This window comes from Poromitra crassiceps (assembly GCF_964638095.1).
Source record: "Poromitra crassiceps genome assembly, chromosome: 7".
Taxonomy (NCBI): domain Eukaryota; kingdom Metazoa; phylum Chordata; class Actinopteri; order Beryciformes; family Melamphaidae; genus Poromitra; species Poromitra crassiceps.
Genome location: NC_139628.1, coordinates 26,253,409 through 26,270,914, shown reverse-complemented (window position 1 = coordinate 26,270,914; position 17,506 = coordinate 26,253,409). Strand labels below are relative to the sequence as shown.

The window sequence follows — 17,506 nt, the reverse complement described above, 5'->3', positions numbered from 1 at the left end:
AACTACCGTATTAGATTCAACCCCCACTCTCTTTACAACTACAACACTAACTACAACCATGACTACACCAACTGCAACTACCGTACAAGATTCAACCCCCACTCTCTTTACAACACTAACTACAACCATGACTACACCAACTGCAGCAACTACCGTACAGGATTCAACCTCCACTCTCTTCACAACTACACCACTAACTACAACCATGACTACACGAACTGCAGCAACTACCATACAAGATTCAACTTCAACTCTCTTTACAACTACACCACTAACTACAACCACGACTACACCAACTGCAACTACTGTACAAGATTCAACCTCCACTCTCTTTACAACTACACCACTAACTACAACATTGACTACATCAACTGCAGCAACTACTGTACAAGATTCAACCTCTACTCAATTTACAACTACACCACTAACTGCAACCATGACTACACCAACTGCAACTACCGTACAAGATTCAACCTCCACTCTCTTTACAACTACACCACTAACTACAACCATGACTACACCAACTGCAACTACCGTACAAGATTCAACCTCCACTCTCTTTACAACTACACCACTAACTACAACCATGACTACACCAACTGCAACTACCGTAAAAGATTCAACCCCCACTCTCTTTACAACTACACCACCAACTGCAACCATGACTACACCAACTGCAACTACTATACAAGATTCAACCTCCACTCTCTTTACAACTACACCACTAACTACAACATTGACTACATCAACTGCAGCAACTACTGTACAAAATTCAACCTCTACTCAATTTACAACTACACCACTAACTACAACCATGACTACACCAACTGCAGCAACTACCATACAAGATTCAACTTCCACTCTCTTTACAACTACACGACTAAGTACAACCATGACTACACCAACTGCAGCAACTACCATACAAGATTCAACCTCCACTCAATTTACAACTACACCACTAATTACGACCATGACTACACCAACTGCAAATACTTTACAAGATTCAACCTCCACTCTCTTTACAACACCACAAATTACAACCATGACTACATCAACTGCAGCAACTACTGTACAAGATCCAACCGCCACTCTGTTTACAAGTACACCACTAACTGCAACCATGACTACACCAACTGCAGCCACCACACCAACAACAGCATCTACCACACACAGTACATCTACCATTCTCCCTTCACCTACTACACCACCAATCACAACCTCAACACCTGCAGCCCCACCTTCACCAACTACAGCTTCCACACCACCTGTAACCGAAATCCCAAACATACCAAGTACTGAAAGTCCTGAGCCGAGTGAGTATAACACAATAACTAATATCAGGCAGAAATGCATCACACGTGCTTTTTCCAAATATGTGAACAGATTTCAATAAATCTCTTGTCTGAAATGCCTCCACAGAAGCATCAAATATGATGCCTGTCATCTAGCACTTCTGGGGCATTTGTAGCCTCAACGTGAGACTCATCAGTCAGTCTTCCTTCTTCGTCTCAGATGCACGGGCATGCAAGTTTTTAGCTCAGACACAGCCTTCTTCAGCTGTGTCATTTTGGGTTTCAACTGCTCCACAGCGCCGGATGTATCGGTTGAGTGCTCAGTGGTTGTGAGGGTGTACTGCAGTTTACAATTTTGAGCATCGGCTCCGACATGTGAATAATGTCTCGGTATTGGAAACTTCAGAACATTTTGGAGTACCTTGGCCCCGTTGGGTTGGATAACAACATTGTGTCGGAGGTAGGTACAGTTTTATTGTGATTATTGTGAAGCCATTTGAGCTGACCTCCCAGTGGATATAGGGGCCGCGCATCCGAGACGAAGAAGGAAGAATGACTGATGCGTCTCGCGTCGAGGCTAGGGCATTTGGGCAGCAAGATTGTTTGACTAAAATATGCAGAGCTTCACTACAAACTGAGATATTTGTGATATTTATATATATACATATATATACCGTATATATATATATATATATATTTCTTTTTTATAAATATTACAAACACACAAACACACAAACACAGAAATGCATCAAAGGAAACGTTTATTTTCCCTCTGGTTCGGAGCAAAGAAAACATGTGCCAGCTTTTGGCTGGTTTCTGGTGATAATTTCCCACCCTGAACTCTGTCTGTATTCTGTTACTCAATTTCAGCACTTTCTATTGTGTAATAATAATAATAATAATAATAACAGCAACAATAATAACAACAAAATCTACTATAATCTTTCTTTCTTCATTGTAATCATGAGTTGATCTGTTTCTCCAGGTTATGTTGTAGGTGTGAATATGAGACTTTCCTCTGAGACTCCACTGTCTGAAGACACCATCAGGAATGCAGTCCTACAACAGGTTCTGTCCTCTCAACAAATCCAAAAAAATAATTGAGTAATGACCCATGCAAGATCATGCTGAGTCAGATAACTGCACCCTTCTTGGATACACTTTGAATAAGCACAGTTTAAGTTAAGGATACTTCCTGATGTGTGGTTTCCATGTGTAACTGGAATGCGGAATTGGGTTCTATGGCAATCCAAACAATGCGAGCACAACTCTGTCCAAAATAACCTCAGGTCAGGGAAAGGAAACTGTTGGGGGGGAAAAGCCAGGACTCTCAATGTCTTTGTTTAATGATGCATCTGGCTCAGACCAACAACAACGGACACATTTCAGTGAAAAGCCTTCTTCAGCATTGTGTTGCATAATGTGGAAGTCACATTTAAACACACATGTGACTGAAATACAATCAATCATTCAATAAATCTATACAGAAATACTATACTATAATTTTCATTTAAAAGTGCTTAATTTCTGTGCAACAAAAGCTGTGTTAAAGTCCCAAAAGTAAACACATGCCAACCATTTGAAATATAACTTGGTCAATTCTGACCTCTCTTAGCTACACCACAGCATTGTAAACATTTATAGTGCATCAGGAAAGGCAAACAACTGTAAACATTCTTTCTTGTTTAGAACCTAGCACAGTATTAAATACTGAGTATCTCATGAAAAACTATCAATATTGCATCTTTTGTGTTTAGCAACGTCTCACAGCATTGTAACATTGTACTGCAGCAAGAAAGGAAAACAACTGCAGTTGTTTTCAGAAGAAAAATGCAGTTGTTTTCAGAAGATAGAGCCCATCTTCTGACAGGTGCTATTCCCCTAATAGCGATTTGCGCACCTGTTTGCGCGTGCCTTAAGGCAGGGAAGATAGCATTCTGCCTTGCGCCGTCCGCCAGGTGTTCTGCCGAGTTTTGCTCCCCCGCCAATAAGCAAAAAAAGCATCCCCACCTCACGGGAGCATACTTGTAATCATTTATACAGAAATCTAACTGTTTAAAAGTGATATAATTGTCTGGTAGACGTGACCTCCCTGATTTCTAAGTTAAAACAGCCCCGAAATATGTTGGGAATGCAATTCTCAGCCGGGATGCGGAAACGTTCACGGCAGGTGTCGCCAGTGCAAATTAGAGCCGTGCCAAAATCATCTGCGCCCCAAAATGCCTGCGCAAACAGGATTTGGCGGTCTTAACTACTGTACCAGAATTATTCACAGACGTGGCCAGGCAAGGCTGGGCATTACGTCAATCAAAACCAATCAGATTCCCGTCTCGCAATGGTTGTTTGCGCAAGGCATGCAATATGCTGTAATTCTCTCCATGCGTAATAGAGTGTACTCACTCGTGCGAGGACAGAGAGAGCTTATTGACAGATCGTCTGTGGTGCCAATGACCCTCCGGCTTTATGAAGGTAAATAGCCTATGTCCATTGTCCAACAAGTTTTCTCAATTCATTTCCCTCTTTGCAATGTGATAAAAGTTTCTAAGTGAGTTATAGTTGATTGCCTCACTGAATTATCTGCTAATACCCAATTTTAGCAGCATAATTTGATGTATTGGCGTGGCAAGGCTGTGCGTAATGACATATCCAAAAGGAATTCCACTTTCCACTGTGCAAATACCTCTCTGTGCTGGGAGCGCAGCCGTAATCTCCGTGCAGCGCACACTGCGCAGAGAGGTATTTGCGCGTAAGTAATTGCGCACTGCTGACGATAGCTTAATGCCATCTATAACCACATTTTAGCACTGAAACGCCTGCTTTGACTTGTGGCAGCCAATGCCCAGTACAATTATCACAGGCATGCCCTTGTGTCCGCCCCCAATTTGCATTGCGCATGGTGTTAAACGAGCGCAAACACTAAATTAGCGATTTTGGGAAGATAGAGCCTGTGTACTTTTAACCATATTTCTTGTGCATATTGCACCTTTCTTGTGGCTAAATCACAGCATCTCCTGAAAAACATTCATAGTGGATCTGACTTGTTTAGCTCACTTTAGCTAGATCACATCTGAAAAACAACCAGTCGGGTGTAATAAGTAAATGAGGTTTAATTGTTAAAAAAAAAAATAATAATAATACAAATAATAATCTTTCTGTTTTTGGAACTCATACGTGGGCCGGTCTGACATGATTGGCGGGCCGGATTCGGCCAGTGGGCCCCAGTTGAATAGCCCTGGTGTACAGTATGGTGTGTCAACCTACTGGTACACTACTGTGAACCACATTCAAAATTACACAGGTTCAATGGCAATCCAAACATCTGTATATTTTGTTAGGGACATTCTGTTAGTGACAGCTTGTGAACACGTAGGCCCCTATCGTTGCATCAGCCTATAAACTGCGCCCAGCGCAACGCAGATCAGTGGGCGTGGACCAGCCCACTCGATATCTTGGTGTCGGCGCTACCACGCCTTTTAAGTGTAAAATTATGCACAGTCTGCTCATTGGGGAAGTGCAGTAAACGAGTCACAAGCTTGCCTTTTAAGATTCAATTCCACGGAGCGATCCAGTAAAGCCAGACAAGCCAAGCACTCTGCTCCCCCCCCCCTCCCTTAATCCCGTCTGTCTGTCTCCATATATAGGCTATTATTCCATATTATTATGCTTCTCAAACCAATCTAACTGCAGTTTAAATACTGCAAGCATGTAAATACACTACACTATAGCAAGATCAAAGTGAAAAGAATGTTCTAGAAAAAAATTGCGTATCCCTATGTCATGTAAAGTCATTGCAGAAATGTGTTTTTATTGTAAAACTAAATGTGAAGTAGGGCCAATTTATTGGAGCAGACATCACAGTATAGGACATGACAGTAGAACCACGTTACGCTGTCACTTATCTAAATCACGGTAAATCTATGAGCGATATATATAGCCCCAAGTATATAGCCCCAAGATGACATATATGTTTCACATAGGGTTGTGTTTTGATTTCACGATTTTATTTTGTCCAATATTGAAATGTTCTACAATTGCATGTTGTGGTAACACATTATTTCTATCTACCTTTCTATCTATTTAGGCTAATTTGGATGCTATTCATTATCGAAATTTATTAGCCCAATGCATACTGGGAGATTTCACATGTGTGGCTGTGGCTTTGGTAGGGAAGCCAAGCAGTGAACATTTGTTTGGCCAGAATGATCTCGTTTTCTCTCTTTCCCCTCTCTTTTCTTCTCCCCCACTGCACAGGTAGGATGATGCAACAGCCTCTGAATGTCACGGGCTCAAAACTGTCATGTTATAAAAAACTGTCATGTTGTTATACTATGTACGGTATAACAACTTTTTTTGTGCCTTTGTGCCTGTCTGATGAGCAAGAGAGAGGGAGTGACACAGAGAGAGGGGGGACAGATAGTGAGATGGCAGAGGACATCTCCGCGCAACCGGCGCACTGAATAGGCCTGGTTTTGAAAAGCGCTAAGTGCTAAATTAACGCCAGGAGGGAAGATATCATTAGGCCGGTATTTAAGGCCGAAACGCCCATTCTGGCCTATTCTGGCACTGCGCCACGCCTATTTGGCGTAAAGCGCATTTCGGAGCCTAAAGCCATGTTGCTATCTTCCCGAGGCAGGCGCAAGTAGGGATGGGAATCGAGAACCGGTTCTTGTTGAGAACCGGGTCCCAGTGGATCGATTCCTTGGAATCGTTAGCCAACGTCCTGAACGATTCCACTATCGATTCCATGCGCGATGACGTCACACGCTGCGACACGCACGCAACGCAGCCTTGTTTTGTTTCCAGCCACCATGGCTCTAGGCAGAAGCAAAACGATGACCACAGTGCCACTTGCAATGCTTGCAAAACCTCTATTTCGTCAAAGGGGGGAAATACTAGCAATATGCAGAAACATTTGTCCACACAGCATGCAATAATTTTGGAGGAATGTCACGTTTTTGATGTGCTACGGAGTGATGATAACATAGCTAACAGCAGCGCGGCTAACAGCAGCGCGGCTAACGTTAGCGCGTCATCTGTTAATATGGAGAGTAAACTCCTCCAGACCCTGTCTATTGTGTAAACCAGATTTCACCAATACTCCATTTCCATCCATTTAATTGAGAGGATGATGACGTTCAGAGTCAGACTGGTTCAGGGGCTGGTAGTCGCTTTGGGTCAGAGGCTGCAGCGAGTACTTCTTGTGCAGCTCTAGGCTAGAGCCTCTAGCCCCTCCATTCACCCAGGCAGCTGGGAAGAGTAAAATGACCGAGGCGAGGGTAAACGAATGTCCCCGAGCAGTGACTAAGTTTGTCTGACATGCCAGCTAAAGTAAAATGTCCAAAGTTGCATGTTGTCATTCTAACCACTAGTTCTGTTTCATTCATTCCCACTATATATTTTCTATGGGGAGATGACAAAGATGCTCAACCCAAAATACAAACCCCCAAACAGAGCCAGTTTAACAGACACACTGATCCCTGCTTGGTATGGGATTGAAAAGAGCAATCTGATCTCAGAGCTGAATAATAATACATAATTATAATAATAATAATCTAAAAGAAAATTAATGTTAATAAACCCGTTTGTACTCTTTTTTTTTCTTCCCCTTGCCCAATGAGAATCGATAAGAGAATCGATAAGGAATCGGATCGATAAGCAGAATCGAAAATGGAATCGGAATCGCTAAAATCTTATCAATTCCCATCCCTAGGCGCAAGGCACGTTTTTTTGCGTTTAGGGCCAGTTTTTGCGCCTAAGGCAAGTTTAATTCTGGGCACCATCACAACTCTATTGCCCTGCCAAAAATCTGCCACGCTTAATTTAAATACAATAATGCCATAGTGCATTTTCCCTAGGTTTGTGGAAGACAGGTGCACGTATTTGGGTCCTTCCCCATGACATGACAACATGCAATTTCATATAATTTTAGACCATTATTTTTACCATATCTGTGTTGAAAAAGTTGGAAAAGCTAAAGCAGATAAATAAACACCCAAAACAGCGTAAAGCCAAATCTCGCTAAAGAAGACCACTTGGAATGGCAACCAACTACAACCATCAGATCTGGGAAAATACATTAGTTTGTTTTGATGCTCTCCACATTGATTGGGCATTCAGTACAGGCTCACTACTGTAGGCCAATATCCATCTCTCTCACACATAATGCATAATGTGAGTGTGAGCGTACGTATGCGCGCACACGCAATGAGGCATATCTTTCCCTCTGATGTTCTTTGTTCTTTTTTCCTCTCTGAGCCTTGGGCCCCTTCACGTCGTGGGCCCCCGGGGCATAGCCCCTGTAAGCCCATGCATTAAAGGTCCCAATTCGTGCAGCTGTAACCTCTTAAAAACGTGTCTCTGGTCCATAAAACATGATTCTGGATTAATTTGTCGAAAATATAGCAACCCCGTTTGTTGTGACGGAGTTCTCACTTCCTCATCTCGTCGCTTCCCAAGAATGGTTTGTTTCTATAATATATTCAGAACTAACAGTTCCCATTGGCCGCTGAGGGAGAGCCCGCCCCCGGCTCCCAGCGGCCAATCAGATTAGCGTCTGTGGACCAGCACGCTAGGTTGCGAGTTATCGTTAACTTAACGGTTACTACGCTAAAGAGGACATCTCAAAATGCCTAGACTTACCGAATGCACCTCTGCAGTTGCTGGATCACGTACAGTTGGCGTCGCTCCAGCTAGAAGTGTTAATTCTGTGGCTATAGACAAAATGGTGCAGGTAGCTTGTGTGAGAGAGACCCACGCAGTATGCGTGAGGAAGCTCGTGACGTCCCAATTCCCCTCTGGGCAAACGAAGCGTTTGGGGGTGTGGCTTGGAGGAGACTGCAGGGGGAAGCTGGATAGGGACAAATCCAACTATGGCAGTTCTGAGCTTGTGACCACTCATTACAGGGAGGGCTGACAGCAGTATATATGCATTTACAAGTAAAAACAGCTTTTGCACGGAATGGGACCTTTAAACCAGGGCTGCTGGGGAGAATGATTATTTTAACTCTCTTGATTCGTTTGGATTATCTGATGGGAGTGAATCGATTATGGAGCAGTCCTCATGATTCACCTTTGTTCAAATTACAGTTTCGTAAGGTAAAAGCACTTCGAAACGCCAAACAAACTGAATGAATGAATGAATGAATGAGGAATCACATACCAGTGTTGGGGGTCGTTACTCAAAAAAGTAACATATTACAAATTACACATTACTTTGGAAAAAAAAAGTAGGCTAATGGCTTACTTTACTTAATTACTCCCTGGAGAAAGTAATTAATTACGCGACTTGTTACATTACTTTTGCGTTACTCCGCAACATCGCCTGAGATGCATTGTCACCAAATTGCCAGTTAACAATATAACACGAAACCTTACATACTGTATCAGCACACATCCTATCCCAAAAAGGAGGACATATACAAGATTTCACTCCCCGTCCCTCCAGCCCATCCAATCTAGTTGTTGTGTTGTTTAATTGAGTGCATAAAAAAGCACCACATGTTTGGTGTTTTTTTTCAGAATCCTGTAGATTCATCCTGATCCTGGAGCTAATTGAAGGACGTATGTAATGCAAGTAATGCCATAAGTGTTTGAATAGTAACTGTAATGTGATTACTGGATTTAGGGACTGTAATGCCTTACACTACCCGTTACAGCCAAATGTAATGTGATTACACTAATGCCTTACTTTGTAATGCGTTACCCCCCAACACTGTCACCTACCCACCGGTTGTTTGGTCAGATACAGAAACTGAGCTACTAACCCTACAGTAGCAACTGAACAGCTGAATCAGCTGATGAATAACACATTTAGTAACATGAAGTAATAATATGCTGTTTGGGTGTCACATAATCATTAACTTCATCATCAACTTAATTAGGACTTCCACTGCTTCCTGGTTAAACAAAGGTTAGATAAAGAAAAAAGAAAAAAAACACAGAAGTTGTTAATATAATGCCATTGCCAGTATCTTCGCTCTGAGGGTGCTACAGCCTCGGCCACAGACACCAGCACCCTCAGGATTTTGAGTTTTGAGGGTGGCACCTGGAGTGGCTAATCAGATTTTAGAGGGGGGGGGGGGTTGTGCCACCCCTGGCCACTACCTAGAAACAGTCCTGCAAAATCCCCCCCCCCCAATGATTACTTTAGCGTATGGCTTCCTCATTGTTACTTCCTTGAGCCTGGTTGTAACACCCGTCTGTTTCACTTCAGCCTGATCAGATCCATCAGATAACAGCTGTCATATATACTGTATCTCAATGCCACACCTTCTCTTCTTTTACAGATTAAAGAGGAACTGGTCAGACGAGGGCTGCCAGCAGACATCACTCTAGAGCTCGTAAGCGTTAAGTAGGAAGTGGAAAACGACGCCTACAGCGCCACCTGCTGGCCACATCCCACTTTGCTGATCTGTTTAGGGACATTTTCTTTTCATTTGCCTCCCTGACTTCCTGCGTTCACATTCCTGTTTAATATAGTTTTTATGTATTTATCTTGATGATTTTTTTCTTTCATTGGATTACTTTAATGAAGACAAGGACAGAGGGAAGAAGCATTTGTGTGTGTGTGTGTGTGTGTGTGTGTGTGTGTGTGTGTGTGTGTGTGTGTGTGTGTGTGTGTGTGTGTGTGTGTGTGTGTGTGTGTGTGTGTCTGATACAAACATAAAGCTGCTCTTGGGAGGGACAGGTAGATTGACATTTCGTTCAATTAAACCTTTAAATTAACTTTATTCGTCATTAAGGAGACATGGCATCATTGTAGCAGGAAAGGATAGGACAGATAATATAATAAATAAATAAAATATAAAGATAGGCATTGGTTTTCATCATGTTAATCCTGATTAATAATAATTATTGATCTGTTGACAGCTTCATACTGTAGATATTTATAGTTTGCATATTTACAAGGCACATTTGCAAATGTGCACCATTCAGCATTTTGCTGGATAGGACTTTTCAAAACCAATTCAGATTTTAAATGGATTGAAATTTGAATGTATATTTTGATGTCAATGCCATGTTTTACTTCATAACTTGTTGATTTTGTTGGTCAAGTAATGCACAAGTAAGTGAAAGCCATGAGATTACAACACTGACCTGTGCCAATATGGAATTATCATAACACAATTATGCTGACGAAAATCATCTCATTACAATACTATCTTTTGACTTTGTGGAGAAAGTTCTTCCCAAGTTGTCTTCTCATTAAAGTGAACAAAGAAGCTTCCTTCGAGTTTGAGATTGCACACATCGCACATAATTAGGACACGCAGCTGTTACTTTTCCATCTGCTTCATGTTGTTCTTGCAATTAATCTTTGTTCTTTTTGGTAAAGTCACCATCCAATGCATCCTCAGCTGGCAAGTACACTTCTGGGATGTTATATCTGTCCTCAAATTCTTTCGTTTTGGAATACAGTTTTTCACAATTGTTAACACACAAAAAGCGAAAATTCAGCACAATTTGCACAACCTTCACTTCATGTACCAATCGCTTGACCCAATTTGGCACTACTTCACACTCCCTTATCTGCATTACTTTCCTTCTTTACACTCTGATGTCAATTACACATCACCTTGTTGTCAAAACACTACACACAATGTTCAGTTGTTGCACACACTTCTCAAGTAAAATCTCAAAGCATCAACCTACAACACACAAATATTCAAATCTCTAAACATTCAGGTCTGTTGAGCAATTTGCAATCAGGACTGCAGCATAAAAGTGCATTGAGCCTCTGTTTTGTTTGGTGAACAATGGAGAACTTTGAAGAGAGAGATTGAGACAACCTGTGTGTACCGAAATAAAACTTTTTTGCTGCATATTTGTGTGCTGTTTTATGTTTGACTATGAAAAAAGTAGGCCTACACTGAGACATTTTACAAAAGGAGAAATGACTCATTCTCCAGTCCAGAGTCATATGGTGTGTTCCATTTCTATGATTGTGTTTTCAATTTTGCACTTCAGTGTCCTGTAAATGCTTAGTTGTGTGTACTCAATGAATGGTATGTGTGTGTCATTTGAAAATATGGCTGTGTGTACCAAATGAAAACACGAGTTCCATTTTGTGAACAGTTACAGTTTTTCACAATTGTTTTAAACACATTAATTGGAACATCAGACACAATGTGCACAACCTGAAACTCATGTACCAACTGCCAAACCAATTCTGCTGAACTCCAAGCACATTTTCTGCTTTAGACTCAGATACCCATTCCAAACCACACATTTTTCACAACACTACACACAATTCTCTATATTACTTTACTTTTACTTTACTTTATTGATATTTAGCAGACGCCTTTATCCAAAGCGACATACACCAGAATTATAACACAGTACATCAATAAGAAAATTACATAACAGTTTTAGCGAACAAATGTATAACAGCACTTTAAATTAAAACAAATTTACAAACAATAGAGCATAGGACAATAGAGCATAGGAGCTAGAGAGGGTTTACAGGGGGGCAACATGAAGACTGAAAAGATGGGTTTTTAACTGTTTTTTGAAAATGGGTAGTGATTCGGCCGTTCTTATTGAAGAGGGGAGCTCGTTCCACCATTTAGGTGCAAGATGGGGAAAAAGTCGTGATCGGGAGCTGTTAAAACCACGTGGGGGGGGGGGGGGGGGGGCAAGGCGCCCTGAGCTAGTGGAGGGTCGGAGTGCGCGATGAGGGCTCTGGAACTTGACCATAGGTTGTAGGTATGAAGGGGCTGAGAGGTGAACTGATGAGTAGGCCAGAACAAGTGTTTTGAATTTGATCCGTGCAGCGATGGGAAGCCAGTGAAGTTCATGGAAAAGGGGGGTGATGTGGGAGAATTTTGGGAGGTTGAACACTAGACGGGCTGCAGCATTTTGAATAAGCTGGAGTGGTTGGGTGACAGAAAGAGGGAGACCGGCCAGAAGGACATTGCAGTAGTCCAGACGCGACAGAATGAGTGACTGAATGAGAAGTTGAGCTGCTTGTCTGGAGAGGAACGGGCCAATTTTTCGAATGTTGTAAAGGGCGAATCTGCAGGACCGGGCTATTGCTGCGATGTGGGTAGTGAAGGACAGTTGGTTGTCAAGAGTGACTCCAAGGTTTCTAGCTGTTTGTGAGGGAAAGACAGTAGTGTTGTTGAAGGAGATGGAGAGGTCAGTTACAGGACAGTCTTTGCCAGGGAAAAGGAGAAGTTAGGTTTTTGTTAAGTTGAGTTTGAGGTGGTGGTTGGACATCCAAGTGTCAATGTCTGTGAGGCAAGCCGAGATCCGTGATTGAATTTGAGTGTCAGAGGGGGGGAAGGAAAGGAACAGCTGGGTGTCGTCGGCATATGAGTGATATGAAAAACCATGGGATGTGATTACGTGGCGGAGTGAAGTCATGTAAAGAAGGAAGAGAAAAGGACCAAGGACAGAACCCTGAGGGACACCCGTGGAAAGAGTGCAGGGGGTCGAAAGGGATCCTCTCCAGGAGACCTGATAGGAGCGGTGGGAGAGATAGGAAGAGAACCAAGAGAGTGCAGAGCCAGTGATACCCAGGTCGGAGAGAGTGGCGAGGAGAATTTGATGGTTGACGGTGTCGAATGCAGAAGATAAGTCGAGAAGAATGAGAACTGAGGAGAGGGAGGCAGCTTTGGCGGAAAGAAGAGACTGAGTGACGGAGAGGAGAGCAGTTTCAGTGGAGTGGGCGGGTTTGAAACCAGATTGGAGAGGATCGGATAGGTTGTTATGGGAGAGATGAATGGAAAGTTGATTTGATACTGCGCGTTCGAGTGTTTTGGAAATGAATGACAAGAGAGAGACGGGACGGTAGTTATGATAGACAGTGGGGTCGAGGGATGGTTTTTTCAGTAGGGGTTTCACCCGTGCAGTCTTAAGTGCAGTCGGAAAGACACCAGAGGATAGAGAGGAATGAATGAGGGAAGTGAGAAAGGGGGAGATGTCAGGGGAGATGGATTGAAGCAGGGAGGAAGGGATGGGGTCAAGAGGGCAGGAGGTGGCACGGTTTGATGAGATGAGTTTCAGAACTTCTTCGGAGGAGAGGGGAGAGAAGGAAGAGAGACAGGAGGTAGGGGGTGGAGAGATTTGGTTGATGATAGGAAAGAATGGGGGCGGGAAGGATGAACTGATGTCTTGAATCTTTTTGGTGAAGAAGTTTGAAAAGTCGTCGGCAGAGAGGGAGGAGGAGGGAGGGGGGGAGGGGGGGTCGAGGAGGGAAGAGAAAATGGAGAACAGTTTGCTGGGGTTGGAGGCAGAAGACTGGATTAGAGAGGTGAAGAAGGAGGTTTTAGCCTGAGAGACAGCAGCAGTGAAATTGGAGAGGATGAGGTGGTAGGCTGTGAGGTCGGTGGGGTTGTGAGATTTGAGCCAGGTTCGTTCAGCTGCTCGGAGTTTGGTGCGGTGAATTCTGAGGGGTTCAGTTAGCCAGGGGGCGGGGGGTGAGGATCGGGCGGGTTTGGTGATGAGTGGGCAGAGGGAGTCGAGGGCAGTGGATAGAGAGGATAGGAGCAAAGTGGAGGCTATGTCAGATGAAAGAAGAGAAAATTGCTGGGCTGAGGGGAGGAGGGAGAGGGCAGCAGAGGAAAGGGTTGTCGGAGAAAGGGATTGCGACGGGTGGTGATAGAATGGGTGGGGGTTGGCTGGGTGGGGAGGCTGGAGATCGGAAGGGAGAAGGAGATGAAATAATGGTCAGATATAGGGAGAGGGGTGACAGTGAGGTTAGTGGTGGAGCAGGAGCGGGTGAAGATGAGGTCAAGTAGGTTTCCAGCTTTGTGAGTGGGGGGGGAGACTGCAAGGGCGAGGTCAAAGGAGGAAAAGAAGTTAAGGAAGTGGGAGGAGTGAAGAGTGGATGTCTGTATATTGAAATCGCCCATGAGAATCAGTGGTGTGTTATTTTCCGGGAAGAAGGAGAGGAGGGGGTCAAGTTGTTCGAGGAATAGGCCAAGGGGTCCGGGGGGGCGGTAGATGGTGATAATGAAGAGTTTGACCGGTAAGGAAACAGTGACTGCATGGAATTCAAAACTGGAAGTGGAGAAATGAGGGGGAGGTGTAACAGTGTAGGTCCAGTCAGAGCAGATGAGGAGTCCCGTCCCCCCTCCGCGTCCTACGGCTCGGGGGGTGTGGGAGAAAGAAAAGGCGGAGGAGAGAGCTGCGGGGGTGACGGTGTTGCCAGGTATGATCCATGTTTCAGTGAGGGAAAGGAAGTGAAGGGATTGGGAGAGGGCGTGCGCTGAGATTATTTCCGTTTTGTTAACCGCTGACTGCAGTTCCAGAGCCCTCCTGCAAAATGAAAAACATTACAGGACTGAGGGGGTGTGGGAGTCGGTTTAATGTGAATGTGATTGTTTTTATTAATACCCTTGTTGGAAGAAAAAGTATTGGCATGGTGATATGTAATGACAGGGTGGCGAGGGTAGGATAAAATTGGAATTGAAAGTGCTAAGTTCGCAGGGCTGCCAATGGTGGGAATGCAGGGGGTGGAATTAATGGCGGGGCTTAGGTGGTGTGTAGTGCCAGTGAAATTAACAGAAGTGATAGTGATGAGAGGGAGGGAGGGAGAAGGAGGCGCAGTGAGACTATTTGGCCAGCAGGGGGAGCCAATGCAGTGATGAGAGAGGACAGGAGAGTAGAGGGGAAGTTGACCGGAAGTGCAGGGTGGGCAGGCATGAACCGCATTAAGTGGGAGGGGGCTATGGAAAGCAGAGCTGGAATGTTGGGCAGGGTCTAGCTGGGGAAACCGTCAGTGTAGATTAAAAGCAATACAATTGATAAAATTACTGGCTAGCGTTCTTGTTCCTTTCTGATTAGGATGCAGTCCATCATATTTAAAAAGGACCCACTTATTCCAGAAAGTGTCGAAATTACTAATAAAATCAACGCCAGTAGCAGAACTGTAGTTTTGCATCCATATATGCAGATTAAAAGCACGACTAAAATATTCTAAACTCTTGGACATTGGGGGGATGATGCCAGACAAGATACACCTCCTCCCCAGACTTTGGACTGTGGTGGCTAACGAGTCCAGATCCGCTCGTAGTTTGGCTGATTGCCTGGACATTACGTCATTGGTTCCGATGTGTATGATCACAGTGTGGACAGATGGATGGACGTCGAGGAGGGCAGGGATGAGTTCGATAAAGTCTGTTGTTTTGCCCCCCGAGAGACAGTATGTGATTGCACCGGGAAGTTTAACAAATCTGATGATTGAATCTCCAATAAGTAAGAGTTCAGGTCGCTCGGGTTCGGGGTAGCAGTAGTAAACAGCAAGCTTGTCTCTGGCAATGAGGCTAGCAGTGTGGCTAGTTGCTAGCACGCTAGTTGTTAACGCGCTAGCTGAGTCCAGGTGAGCTGGCTGATTATTCTCCTGGACTGACGACAGTATGGGAGTGGGCAGGGGCTGGACAATAACAGCAGCAGGCTGAGAAGATGGAGAAGAGGAAGAGTTCGGGGGGTGCGATCGGTCAGACACCTCGTCCGGCTGCTGAGTGGACACACGGGCTCGTTTGCTCTCGGTGGGGGCTGATGGAGGGGAGAGCGAGCCCGTGGGAGAGGAGAGGCTAGCAGCAGCGCGCTTCCTATTGACAGACGGGCGGACAGTGACCGATCCGCGGGCAGGAGGGGGGATCGGTGAGGACACGGTGTGGGGAGACGGAGAGGCCAACGGAGCGAAGAAGTTTGAGAGTGTGATTGATTCGTCGGCGATACTGGATGGGTCGTAGAATGGAAGTGGGGGCAACTTTGTGTGCTGTTTATGCTTTTTGCGACCCTTAACGATCGTTGCCCAGGAGGGAGGACCGTCATCGGCATGGCTTGGACCAGGCGCTGGTTCGAGGTGCCATAGCCGGGAGCTTAGTTCCGTCTGTCGCTGGAGAAGGTCTTCAGCCCGGTGATCTCCTGGGTGATCTCCACCGATAATAAGGTGACCAGATTTCTCAAATGAAAATCGGGGACATTTTCTGGTCCGCTAGGGGGGCCCAGGGGGGGCTGTGCCCCCCCGTCTTGTAGAAAATTGTGTACATTTTACAGTAAAATGCATAAATCTGGTGCACTTTGAGAGCAAAAGTAAGAGGCTAGATCTATGAAGAACTTTGTGATTTTGAAACAATTGAAAAAGAAGCAGTTTACAATGGTTACTATATCTGGCACATTTTACCACAAATTAGACAGCCTAGGTAATTCATGGGAAATAGGCTACTGGTGTATTGTGTAGAGTGGCAGGAACATAGAGAGGGACAACTTCTCTCTTTGACCTCACCAACTGGTGGATAATTTATTTCCACAAAACAAAAACGTTACAGTAGTGATTTATTACCTCAGTAAACACTTTCCTTGAGTTTAGGGTGTCGCTCACCAGTTTCAAGCAATGGCCACATGACCATATCATCATGTTAATACTAAAAGGCAATTTTAATGATTAAAATTGTAATCTAGAGATAAATATGACCTATTGTGTTAATTTAAACCAGGGGTTATCAAAGTTTTGATGGCTGAAGGTCAATTTAGGGAACAGTAGGCTAATGACTAGATAACAATGATCCATCGCCAATCATGTTAAAAATTGCCATTTTTTTCAATGGAGTTTGGTGTACATAAAAACGTTACTGACTTCTCTGCAAAAACGTTTTGAGTTAGTTACTGCACTTACTTACCAGATAGTTTTACTGTACTTTTAACTATTTAAAACAACTGGGATGGATAACCCGCTGAATGGGGTCCGGTAAACAAGGACGGTAGCAAAAGCAGCAAGCAGACGCCGCCTCTCGTTCGCCACCTCTGGGGCCGCTTCAGTTGCGGGCGGCTGGGTCCTGGGAAAACCACGGCACGGGCAGAGGGAGAACATCTACTCTGTGATCTAGCTAGCCGCAAAACGCGACTATTTCACTCGAGTACCTCTCCCATCATAGTCGCGCTCGCCCGACCCCTTTATCGAGGGAAAGTTGCACATTTAGCGATCTACAAGCTTCAAACATGCACCAATCACTAATATAAACTACGCACCTTGTTGCCACGGATGTTGTCGAGCAGGCCGCGCTGAGGCCGCGCTTTGTTAACTCGTATTTTAAGAAAGTTTGGGTTATTTGTGTGTCCGGAAACATTATTTTCCCTTCTCCAACGACTCTTCTTCTTTTTTGCTGCTCACCGGTTCAACTGCTCAACTGCGCCCCTCCCATCAGAAACCTGTGACTGACAGAACGACACAGGGCAAACCCCATACTTGACACATGATGTAATAC

The 17,506-nt window shown here is 44.3% G+C and overlaps 1 long non-coding RNA gene across 1 annotated transcript; it reads left to right on the top strand.

Moving 5' to 3' along the window:
* Positions 1-931: 931 nt before the first annotated feature.
* LOC310779123 lies at positions 932-11,070 on the top strand. Its single transcript, XR_014552808.1, has 3 exons — positions 932-1,313; positions 2,278-2,360; positions 9,578-11,070. It is a non-coding gene; the product is annotated as an uncharacterized lncRNA (long non-coding RNA).
* The last annotated feature ends 6,436 nt before the right edge of the window (positions 11,071-17,506 follow it).